A 12,472-nucleotide genomic window follows, 5' to 3' on the forward strand; every position below is an offset into this window, starting at 1 on the left:
TTGTGGTGTTGCCATCTTTCTTTATATACATTGAGTTGCACAGATAGCTGATTTGCTGTGGGGGAAAAAAGATTAACACAGACCTAAGAGAGGAGAGAGAAAAAGAGAGAGAGCACACCAAGAATGAGTCCTCATAGTGTTTCGGTTTCCTCTTCCTTATAAGGCCCAAAGAAACTTCCTGTATTTGGTATCTTGAAAATATTTCCTTATGACAAATTTCTCCTTTTTACTTAAGCTAGATCTACTAGTGTGGAGTACTTGCAATGAAATAACCTGAAGTAAGACAGATATAGCACACTGATGAGAAGAAGAGAAAAAAAAAATACTCTCAAATTACAAGAGAAGATGTACATCTTTTAAAATCCAATTTACGGGCGCCTGGGTGGCTCAGTTGGTTAAGCGACTGCCTTTGGCTCAGGTCATGATCCTGGAGTCCCGGGATCGAGTCCCGCATCGGGCTCCCTGCTCGGCAGGGAGTCTGCTTCTCCCTCTGACCCTCCTCCCTCTCATGCTCTCTGTCTCTCATTCCCTCTCTCTCAAATAAATAAATAAAATCTTTAAAAAATAAAAAAATAAAATAAAATAAAATCCAATTTACCAGGCACCTGGGTGGCTCAGTCTTTGAGTGTATGACTTCGGCTCAGGTCATGATCCCAGGGTCCTGGGATCAAGCCCCGAATCGGGCTCCCTGCTCAGCGGGAAGCCTGCTTCTCTCTCTACCACTCCCCCTGCTTATGTTCCCTCTCTCCCTGTGTCTCTGTCAAATAAATAAAATCTTTTTAAAAAACCCAATTTACCCACAAATTTGCAAGTCTATCTTCATGATAAAACCAAGCATAACTATATAACTATTAGTCACAATCTGAGACATTACATGGAACCCATAGGTTAGCCAAAAATTAGCTATCTTTGAGTATGGTGGCTATGTCCTGCAGAGAAATTTTCCTCACCCTCCCCTCCTCCTCCAAATCATCACTCCCTTCAGGGCTGTTGGGTTTTCTTTTCTCACTCGCTTCACCCAACTTTCTCTGTAACTCAATTTTGTGAATCTTCTGGGCCATAGCTATAGTCATTGCTGTGGTCACTCCAGTGGTCACTCCACTTTAGCAACACTATTGACCCAAGGGAAACCTAATTTGATATTAAAGCATCATACTGTTGTGTTTAAATACTGTGTATTTCAATTTTACCTATGAAATACACAGCTGGACAAAAAATGCTGCCTAAAACAGTTCTCAACTTTAGCTTCTACTCCTGCCTGGCTACATACCCCCAATGTCTATAATTTGTCCTTAAGTATATTTGCTCAACAAACAGACCCCTCCCTACACCCTGTCTCTCCCTCCAGGCCTTCACTTTCTAAGGTTTGGAGGCTGCACCTCTTTATCTCTACCTGATGAGAGTTGGTCAAAGGAAAAGCCAGTGTTTTCCCCCGAGTATAGGCGGCTGGTGCCGAGGGAGCACCTTCTTTAGGGTGGTCTTACTTTATCCACATTTCTGGTCTCTCAGTTCTTTTTGAGACCTGAGACCCATCAGTGGCTCATGCCTGAATTTGTTTACTTGAATTATGTTTTCTTAAAAAAAGACACTTATGTTATTCTGGGCTATCGTTGAGATTATTGTAGCTGAATGACTATGAAGTACTTTATTTGTTTTTTAACAAGGAGTTTAAGTTTTATTTTCTCTGTGCATTTGCAAAAACACTTAAGACCAATATAGAAAAAAAATAAAACCTGTGAAAAATATTACACTTAAAAAAAAAAAAAAAAGCCTGAGAGGGATTAGTGCCTTAGCTGTAGGGAGCTACTGCAATTCTGATTGGTCCAAGGAATTGAAAAGATACTGGGAAGACAGAACAGGAGGCACGAGGGGAACTAGAGGCCGGGGGGTGGGTCTGGGTGGAGGGAGGGGCCCCCACTGGTAGCCATTGGGTGGGGGTCGTGGAGGCCCAGTGTATCCATGAGGGGGCATCAGTGGAGGAGGTCCACGCATCCCATGTGGAGGCACAGACCTGGGTGACCCATGGGAGACCCAAACAGAGGCCACTCGGGGGCATGCCCATTAGAGGAGGTCCTAGATGAAGCATTCCAGGTGGTGGTTGGGGTGGTGGCTGCCCCCCAGAGCCTGGTGGCCTGGCATGGGGATGTCCTAAGCCATGAGGGCCATGGTAGGCCAGCTGCATCTGAGCCGTCCCTGGATGGGGCATCCCACACAGTGGGAATGGATGAGGATGTGAGTGTCCATGTCCAGGATGTCTAGCCCCTGGGGTTCCTGCTGATGGTGGGCCATCAGCTCCAGCCCCAGGAGGTGTAGGTAATGGGGGCATGGCTAGGAGTATTCCAGGTGGAAGGGCTCCAGGAGCAGCACTGGGGGTGGGAGGGACCAAGGAGGATCATACCTGATGGAGGAAGCCCAGACCCCAATGATGATGCCAGAGAATTGGGGGCTGAGGGTGGAGGGGGTGAATCTACAAAGACCTGATGAGGGCAGTCAGCCTGGGAGAGTAGGTTCTGGGCTGCCAGAAGTTGTTCAGCCGCTGAGCCACCATGTTCACCCCTGGTGTCCTTCTTAAAGGCATGGACACAGTGAAAGGGCAGTTACAGAGATACTGCCCATTCATGGCCTCAACAGCTGCTTCTGAAGCATCAAACGAAGCAAAATTTATAAAGGCATAATCTTTGGAGTTGCCTGTGTCAGGGTCCCCGCATAATCTCGGGGATTTGTGAGATCACCCCAAGGGCGTTGGAAATATCACAAAGCAGCTTCTCATCAATCTCTGGGTCCAGATTGCCAATGACAATGTTGGCCCCCACATCCAGGTTCTTGTGAGCTAATGCTTGTCCACCTTCCCACAGAGTCTGACCAGGTTCATGATCTTCATGGCAGAGTCAGCATCTTCATCACTCAAGAATTCTGCAAAGCCGTAGCCTGGGTGCTGCTGATTACTGGCCCTGCCTGGAGGATTAGCTCCCACAGCACTGGTTGGCTAACCTTCCCATCCAGGCCCCTCAACCCCCACGGAGACAGAGGCATCCTGGTTCTGCTGGGAGATCAGCCTGGCCGCCGGTGGCAAAGGGGCTCCTGCTGTCTCCACTGTGAAATACTTTAAAGCCCACTGAATCAGGGGCGCCTGGGTGGCTCAGTCGGCTAGGCGTCTGCCTTCGGCTCAGGTCATGATCCCAGGGTCCTAGGATCGAGTCCCGCATCGGGCTCCCTGCTCGGCGGGGGTCCTGCTTCTCCCTCTCCTTCTGCCTGCCTGTCTGCCTACTTGTGATCTCTCTCTCTCTCTCTGTCAAATAAATAAATAAAATAAAAAATAAAGCCCACTGAATCAAAGTTGTATGCAAAAGTCACCTACTTTAAATAACTGTTATTAATGACTGGTCAAACTTCAGTTAGGAATTATAAATTGCGAGTTACAAATTGTATCTGCCAAGAAGATATGTTGAAGTCCTAACCACCAGGACCTGTGAACGTGGGTTTATATGGAAATAGGGTCTTTGCAGATGTAATCATGTTAAGATGAGGTCATTGGGGTCCCTAATCCAATAGGACTGGTGTTCTTTTTTTTTTTTTTAAGATTTTATTTATTTGAGAGAGAGAGAACACGCCACAAGAGGGAGGAGGGGAAGAGGGAGAGGAGAAGCAGATTCCCCGCTGAGCAGGGAGCCCCACTATGGGCTTGATCCCAGGACCCTGAGATCACGACCTGAACTGAAGTCAGATGCTTGACCAACTGAGCCCCCCAGGCGCCCCACGACTGGTGTTCTTGTGAGAAGTGGAGAAGACAGATGAAGAGCGAAAACAGCCACATGAAAGAGAGTCAGAGACTGGAGTGATGCATCTGAACCAAGGAAGCCCTCAGGCTACCAGAAACTGGAAGAGGCAAGGCAGGAATCTCCTCTGAAGGCTTCAGAGAGAGCAGGCCATTGCCAGTTCCTTGAGTTCAGACTTCTAGCCTCCAGAACTGTGAAAGAGTAAATTTCTGTCGTTTTAAGCCACCCGGTTTGTGATACTTAGTTCCAGCCATATAGGAAATACACTACCCCTACATTCCTCAAACTGAAACTAAGAAAAGCCTGGAGAATAACTTTCTCTTCTCTTATCCACACCTAAGTCTCCAAGTGAACATTGATACCCCCATTCATTTGGAGAAAAAAAAAAATACTGTTGCTTTGCTTTCTCCTTTTGCATAATGGTACTTTTGTTTACTTGTGTTTGTCTTTGTTTTTCCTTTCTTTTCTGTCACCGTCACCTTTGTCTGTCAGAGAGCAAGCATGAAATGGTGTAATAGTCCAAAGGCAAACTCTTGGTCAGACAGTCTAATGCTACAAAGATTTTAGTTTCGTGTGCTTTCCACTCAGATGCCAATTCAGCTCTTGAACTACTCACAGGACGTGTTCTGGGAATCGACAGCACTACAAGTAATAAAGTATTTAGCAAGAATCATGCATCTATTATCCTATTATCTATTATCCTTATTAAGAGACTGAGAACATTTGTTGAGCAAGCTACTTTTTTCTTTTTTGATCTCACAAGTAAACGTTCCAAATAACATAGACTGTAAAGTGTACAAAGTAGAAGTTCCTCATGTCCCTCCTCCCTTGCCAGAGGTAACCCCTGATGACTATCTTGTGTGTCACTTTTCAGACTTTTTCCTAAGCATTTTCCTGCACATCTCCTATAGATGTAGTTTTGGGCTCTGTAAACAAAATGGATAATTCCACACCATTATGTGACCATTTTTTCACTTAACACATACTAGAGGCCTTTCATTCAACTTGTATTGCTGTCCCTTGTGCTTTTTAACTCTTATACGGTGTTCAATAAAACAGGTGACTCACAATTTATTAAATAATGCCCCCATTTATCAACATTTAGTTTTGTAATTTTCACAATTATAAGCAGTGCTAAATTTGCACACCATTATATATGTATTTCATGGGCACAAAGGTATTTCCTAGGATAGACACTGGGCTGCTTGGGCCAAAGGAAATACATATAAAATTTGGTGGCTCTTGCCAAATTGACTTTCAAAAATCTCATAGTAGCATATCAATGCCCATTTCTCTGTAATCTCACTAACTCTGGATATTATAAATCCTTAATTTTAGGTAATTTTAATTCCAATAGTTCAGCAAATATCTATTAAACACCTGTTATGTGATAGGTTCTTTACAAATGTCACACATTTGCTAATATGTCTACCCATCCTTGCCTCCACTTGTCTTTAATACCCTTTAAAGTAGACATAATAATACTAGATTGTAAAATTCACCAACCATCTTGACCAAGCAAGTAATTATTCAATCACATTCAAATATACTTCTGAAATCAGCTGCCTTATTCCATTTTTCTTATGGGAGAAAATTATTTCTTTGGGCAAACACTGGTGACATACAAAGACCCGGGATTTTTACTGTCTAGGGTACCTTGATCAGTTATTCAGCCTTTCTGAACTTCTGTTTCCTAGTCTTCCCCATTAGAATATTAGGAGTGCTTACCTTTTAGGACTGATTTTAAGTTACAATGAGATAACACATAAAAAACACTCAGTAAATTCCTGATAATAATAATAATAATAGATGACATCAGAGTACATACAACACACCAGTCATTTATCAAGGACTTTTCATGTATTAAATCATTTGAGCCTCACAACAACTCTATGAGATGGTTCATTTCATTACCTTTATTTCAAAAGGAAGAAACTGAGGCACAAAAAAATAACTTTCCTAGGGTCTTCCTAAGATCCTGCAAAGCCAGGACTGAACCCTAGAAGGCCTGGCTTCAGGGCCAACCACATTCTACTGTCTCCTGAATAGGCAATCAAGCAATAAATATTATTTCCTTTATTCTTGTCGTCTTACAGCAGAGTCTATTGAATGCACATCCCTACTTAAAGAATGTTAAATATGGTGATGGAAGCTGACTCATTGAATTCTAAAGGGATCATGTAACATTATTTACATACAACGTATAACAAAGACTTCTACCCAGGGACAGATTCTTGTTTGTTGGAACAGCTCCAGATGCTCCTATGTTGTGGAGCAGTAGTTCTCAAACTGTGGTGCCTGGATGAGCAGCGTGGGTACCACCTGGGCACTTGTCAGAAATGTAAACACTTGAGCCCAGACTCAAACCTCCTGTATAAAATTCTGGAGGTGAGGCTGAGCCACTTGTGTTTTAACAAGACTTCTAGATGATTCTGATGCATGTAAAAGTTTAAGAACTGCTGTTGTAGGGAATCCATATAATGGGTGAAGTGAAAAGAAAAGAAATAGCGAAAGAGCTTAGATTGACTTTCAGAATAATCAGATGGTGCAGAGAAGGGGGGCAGGGAATGGTGAAAGATATGTGAGGCCCAAATATAGAACCTGACTTGAGGGATGAGCAAAAAGAAGAGATCTTTATTTCATGTTGCTGCAGTATGTGTAGGGAAACAAGAGATGAATAGCAAAAGATAATTTTAAAATATTTTGCTTTATGTTATAAATAAGATGCACTTTTATGCCCTTAAGGAAACAACTCGATTTTCAAGATGGCGGCAGAGTAGGAGGACCCTAGGCTCCTCTTGTCCCGCAAACACAACTAGATAACTATCAAATCATCCTAAAAACCCCAGAAATTGACCTGAAGACTGGCAGAACAAACTCCACAACTAAAGGGAGAGAAGAGATCACATTGAAGAAGGTAAGAAGTGTGGAGACATGCTTTAGGGGAGAATTGGATCACAATGCAGAGGGGAGGGAGCCATGGTCACAGAGAAGGGCGAGAGAGAGACAGAGAGAAAGAGAGAGAGGGGAGCACACACAGGAATGCACAAGGAGAACATTTCCCCAAAGCCATTGGCTTGGAAAATGAGAGAGGCTGAATTTCATGAGTTCTTGCAACCAGTAGGGATTAAAGCCTGAGGGTTTTTTTTGTTGTTTTTTTTTAAGATTTTTTATTTATTTATTTGACAGAGAGAGAGAGACAGCTAGAGAGAAAGAACATAAGCAGGGGGAGTGGCATAGGGAGAAGCAGGCTCCCGGCTGAGCAGGGAGCCCGATGCAGGGCTCGATCCCAGGACCCTGAGATCATGACCTGAGCCGAAGGCAGACGCTCAATGACTGAGCCACCCAGGCGCCCCTAAAGCCTGAGTTTTAAAGGTCAGTGAGCTTGACTGGGATAGAGCCCTGAGGGTACTGCCCTGTTCTTGGAGAGAAGGCAGGCAAATAACCCAGGGCAGATAGCATGGAAACAGCATCTGGAAGGTGTCTGGGGCACATAGAAGGGAAATTATTCGCTCTCAGTCAACCTTGTCTCAGTCCCAGCATGGGACTTACATGGGGGAGAACCCATAAGGCAAGCTAGAGATTTCTCAACAGAAACATGGCAGAAGGGAGTGGTATGATATATTCAACGTGCTGAACAGGAAAAAGTTGCAGCCAAGAATACTCTAACCAACAAAGCTATCATTCAGAATAGAAGGAGAGATAAAGAGTTTCCCAGAGAAACAAAAGCTAAAGAAGTTCACCAAATCAGCCCTGCAAGAAATATTAAAGGGGACTCTCTCAGTCCAAAGGAGAGACCAAAAGTGACAAAGACAAGAAAGGATCAGAGAAAATCTCCAGAAACAATGACAAAACGAGTAATAAAATGGTAATAAATACATATGTATAAATAATTACTTGTAAATGGACTAAATGCTCTAATCAAAACATACAGCATGCCAGAATGGAAGAAAACAACCAAGACCCATTGATATGCTGCCTACAAGAGACTCATTTTAGTGGAGCCTGGGTGGCTCCATTGGTTAAGCAGCCAACTGTTGATTTTGACCGGGTCATGATCTCAGGGTTGTGAGATCAAGCCTGTGCTGAGCTCACACTGAGTATGGAGCCTGCTTAAGATTCTCTCTCTCTCCCTCTGCCCCTCCACCCCTGTTCACATGCTCTTTTGCTCTCTCTCTCTAAAAAAAAGAGAGAGACAGAGACTTTTTAGACTAAAAGACACCTGCAGATTGAAAGTGAGAGGGTGAAGAAACATTTATCATGCAAATGGATGTCAAAAGACAGCCAGAGCAGCAATATTTATATCAGATAAAACGGACTTTAAAACAAAGACTGTAAAAAGAGACAGAAAAGGGGATTATAATCATAAGGGGGACTGTCCAACAAGAAGAATAGCAACTGTAAATATTTATGCACCCAACATGGGAGGAGCCAAAAATATAAAACAATTAATAGCTAACATAAAGGAACTAATTGATAATAACACAATAATCATGGCAGAATTTAAGACCCCACTCACATCAATAGATCATCTGAACAGAAAATAAACAAGGAAACAACGGCTTTGAATGACACACTGGGCCAAAGGGATTTAATGGACATATTAAGAACATTCCATCATAAAACAGCAGAATACACATTCTTTTCAAGAGCACATGGAACACTCTCCAGAACAGATCACATATTAAGTAACAAAACAGGCCTCAAAAAATACAAAAAGACTGAAGTCATACCATCCACCTTTTCCAACCACAGCACTATGAAACTAGAAGTCAACCACAAGAAAAAATTTGGAAAGACCATAAATACATGGACAGATCAACCAAGAAACAATGAACAGATCAACCAAGAAATCAAAGAAGAAATTAAAAAAGTACATGGAAACAAATGAAAATGAAAACATGATGGTCCAAAACCTTTGGGACGCAGCAGAAGCGACCCTAAGAGAGAATTATATAGCAATACAGGACGGACTACCTCAAGAAGGAAAAATCTCAAATAAACAACCTAATCTTACACCTAAAGGAGCTAGAAAAAGAACAACAAGAGAAGCCTAAAGCTAGCAGAAGGAAGGAAATAATAAAGGTTAGAACAGAAATAAGTGATATTGAAACTGAAAGAAAAATAGAACAGATTAATGAAATCAGGAGCAGGTTCTTCAATGGAATTAATAAAATTGATAACCCCCTAGCCAGACTTATCAAAAATAAAAGAGAAAGGACCCAAATAAATAAAATCACAAATGAGACAGGAAAAATAACAACCAATACCACAGAAATAAAATTATATTATGAAAAACTATATGCCAACAAATTGGACAACCTGGAAGAAATGGATAAATTCCTAGAAACATATAAACTACCAAAACTGAAACAGGAAGAAATAGAAAACTTGAACAGACCAATAACCAGCAAAGAAATTGAATCAGTAATCAAAAATGTCCCAACAAACAAAAGTTCAGGGCCAGAGGGCTTCGCAAGTGAATTCTATCAAATATTTAAAGAAGAGTTAGTACCTATTCTTCTCAAACTATTCCAAAAAATAGAAATGGAAGGAAAACTTCCAAATTCATTCTATGAGGCCAGCATTACCCTGATACCCAAACCTGACAAAGACCCTACTAAAAAAGAGAACTACAGGCCAATAACCTTGATAAACATGGATGCAAAAATTCTCAATGAAATACCAGCAAACCAAATCCAACAATACATTAAAAGAATCATTCACCATGATCAAGTGGGATTTATTCTTGGGTTGCGAGGGTGGTTCAATATTCGCAAATCGATCAACATAATACACCACATTAATAAAAGAAAGGATAGAACCATATGATGATCATTTCAATAGATTCAGAAAAAGCATTTGACAAAGTACAACATCCATTCATGATAAAAACCCTCCACAAAGTAGATTTAGAGGGAACATACCTCAATATAATAAAGGTTATCTATGAAAAACCCAAAGTTAATATCCTCAACGGGGGAAAAACTGAGAGCTTTTCCTCTACAGTCAGGAACAAGCCAGGGATGTCCACTCTCACCACTGTTATTTAACATGGTACTGGAAGCCCTAGCCACAGCAGGTAGGCAACAAAAAGAAATAAAAGGTGGGGCACCAGGGTGGCTCAGTTGGTTACGTGACCAACTGTTGATTTCAGCTCAGGTCATGATCTCAGCTTGTGAGATCAAGCCCCGTGTCAGGCTCCGAAATGGGCGTAGAGCCTACTTAAGATTCTCTCTCTCCCTCTCCCTCTGCCCCTGCCCCCCTCTAAAAAAAAGAAAGAAAGAAAAGAAAAAGAAAGAAAAGGCATCCAAATTATAAGGAAGAAGTAAAACTTTTACTATTTGCAGATGACATGAAACTAAATATAGAAAACTCAAAAGACTCCACCAAAAAACTGCTAGAACTGATACATGAATTCAGTAAGGTCACAGGATACAAAATCAATGTACAGAAATCTGTTCCATTTCCATACACCAGTAATAAAGCAGCAGAAAGAGAAATTAAGAAATCAATTCCATTTACAATTGCACCCAAACTGTAAGATACCTAGGAATAAACTTAACCAAAGAGGCAACAGACCTGTACTCTGAAAACTATAAAACACTGAAGAATAAAATTGAAGATGACATAAAGAAATGGAAAAACATTCCATGCTCATAGATTGGAAGAACAAATATTGTTAAAATGTCTACACTAGGGGCACCTGGGTGGCTCAGTCGTTGGGCGTCTGCCTTCGGCTCAGGTCATGATCCCGGGGTCCTGGGATTGAGCCCCGCATCGGGCTCCCTGCTTGGCGGGAGGCCTGCTTCTCCCTCTCCCACTCCCCCTGCTTGTGTTCCCTCTCTCGCTGTGTCTCTCTGTGAAATAAATAAAATCTTTAAAAAAAAAAAATGTCTATACTACCCAAAGCAATCTATACATTTAATGCAATCCCTATCAAAATACCAATAGCAAAAAAAACCCCACAAAAAACAAAAAACCTACAACATTTTTCACAGAGCTAGAACAATCCTAAAATTTGTATGGAACCACAAAACACCCTGAATAGCTAAAGCAACCTTGAAAAAGAAAAGCAAAGCTGGAGGCATCACAATTCCAGACTTCAAGTTATATTACAAAGCTGTAGTGATCAAAACAGTATGGTACTGGCACAAAAATAGACACAGAGATCAATAGAATAGAATAAAAACCCAGAATTGAACCCACAACTATATGGTCAGTTAATCCTTGACAAAGCAGGAAAGAATATCCAATGGAAAAAAGTCTCTTCAACATATGGTGTTGGGAAAACTGGACAGCAACATGCAAAAGAATGAAACTGGACCACTTTCTTATACCAAACACAAAAAAATAAAGTGAAAATGGATTAAAGACCTAAATGTGAGGCCTGAAGCCATTAAAATCCTAGAGGAGAACACAGGCAGTAACCTCTTTGCAATCAGCCGTAGCAACTTCCTTCTAGATATGTCTCCTGAGGTAAGGGAAACAAAAGCAAAAATAAACTATTGGAACTACATAAAAATAAAAAAAGCTCTGCGTGGTAGTGGCTGGGTGGCTCAAGTCGGTTAAGCGTCCAATTCTTGCTTTTATTTTTTTAAAGATTTTATTTATTTATTCATTTGACAGAGAGAGAGAGCATAAGCAGGGGGAGCAGTGGAGGGAGAGGGAGAAGCAGACTCGCTGCCGAACAGGGAGCCCGATGTGGGGCTCGATCCAAGGACCCTGAGATCATGACCTGAGCCCAAGGCAGTCGCTTAACCGACTGAGCCACCCAGGCCCCCTCAACTCTTGCTTTTAACTCAGGTCATGATCTCAGGGTCATGAGATTGAGCCCTGCATCCGCCTCTGTGCTCAGTGTGGAGTCTGCTTCAGATTCTCTCTCCCTCTTCCTCTGCCTCTCCCACTTATGCTCTCTCTCTCTAAAATAAATAACAAATAAATCTTAAAAAAAAAAAAAGCTTCTGCACAGTGAAGGAAACAATCAACAAAACTAAAAGGCAACCTACCGACTAGGAGAAGATATTTGCAAATGACATATTTGATAAAGAATTAGTATCCAAAATATATAAAGAACTTATATAACTCAACAGCCCAAAAATGAATAATCCAACTAAAAAATGGGCAGAAGACATGGACAGACATTTTTCCAAAGAAGACATCCAGATGGCCAACAGGCACATGAAAAGATGCTCAACATCAGTCATCATCAGGGAAAACAAATCAACACTACAATGAGACGTCACTTCACACCTGTCAGAATGGCTGAAATTAACAACACAAGAAACAACAAGTGCTGGTGAGAATGTGGAGAAAGGGGAACCCTCTTCACTATTGGTGGGAATGCAAACTGGTACAGCCACTCTAGTATGCAGGTTCCTCAAAAAGTTAAAAATAGAACTACCCTACAATCTAGCAATTGCTCTACTAGGTATTTACCTGAAGAATACAAAAATCCTAATTCAAAGGGATACATGCACCCCAAAGTTTATAGCAGCATTATCTACAATAACCAAATTATGGAAGCATCCCAAGTGTCCAACAATTGATGAATGGATAAAGAAGATGTGGTACCATTTATACAATGGAATGTTATGCAGACATAAAAAAGAATGAACGCTTGCCATTTGCAACATGGATGGAGCTAAAGAGTATGATGTAAGCAAAATAAGTCAGTCAAAGAAAGACAAATACCA

The 12,472-nt window shown here is 41.5% G+C and overlaps 1 pseudogene; it reads right to left on the reverse strand.

The window, feature by feature from the left end:
• Window positions 1-725: 725 nt before the first annotated feature.
• LOC102747873 (splicing factor 3B subunit 4 pseudogene) lies at window positions 726-3,139 on the reverse strand (annotated as a pseudogene).
• Window positions 3,140-12,472: the final 9,333 nt, after the last annotated feature.

The sequence above is a fragment of the Leptonychotes weddellii genome, chromosome 14 (genome assembly GCF_054177405.1).
Source record: "Leptonychotes weddellii isolate Sample4059 chromosome 14, ASM5417740v2, whole genome shotgun sequence".
Classification (NCBI taxonomy): Eukaryota; Metazoa; Chordata; class Mammalia; order Carnivora; family Phocidae; genus Leptonychotes; species Leptonychotes weddellii.